Source organism: Bos mutus, chromosome 1, assembly GCF_027580195.1.
Source record: "Bos mutus isolate GX-2022 chromosome 1, NWIPB_WYAK_1.1, whole genome shotgun sequence".
Lineage (NCBI taxonomy): Eukaryota > Metazoa > Chordata > Mammalia > Artiodactyla > Bovidae > Bos > Bos mutus.
Genome location: NC_091617.1, coordinates 109829685 through 109829885, shown reverse-complemented (window position 1 = coordinate 109829885; position 201 = coordinate 109829685).

The window sequence follows — 201 nt, the reverse complement described above, 5'->3', positions numbered from 1 at the left end:
GGCGGCGAAAGGACACGCCTCCTCCAGGGAGCACGCGGCCCCGCACGCACACCTCTCGCGCGCCTCCTCGCGAGTGAGCGCGCACGCGCACGTGGGGCGGGCCGCCTTCCCGGCACCCACTGAGCTCCCAGTCCCCTCACCCCACCCCACCCTCCAGCTGCTCAGGCTCCGCCTCCGCGCCGGGGCTGCTGAGAGGAGGCG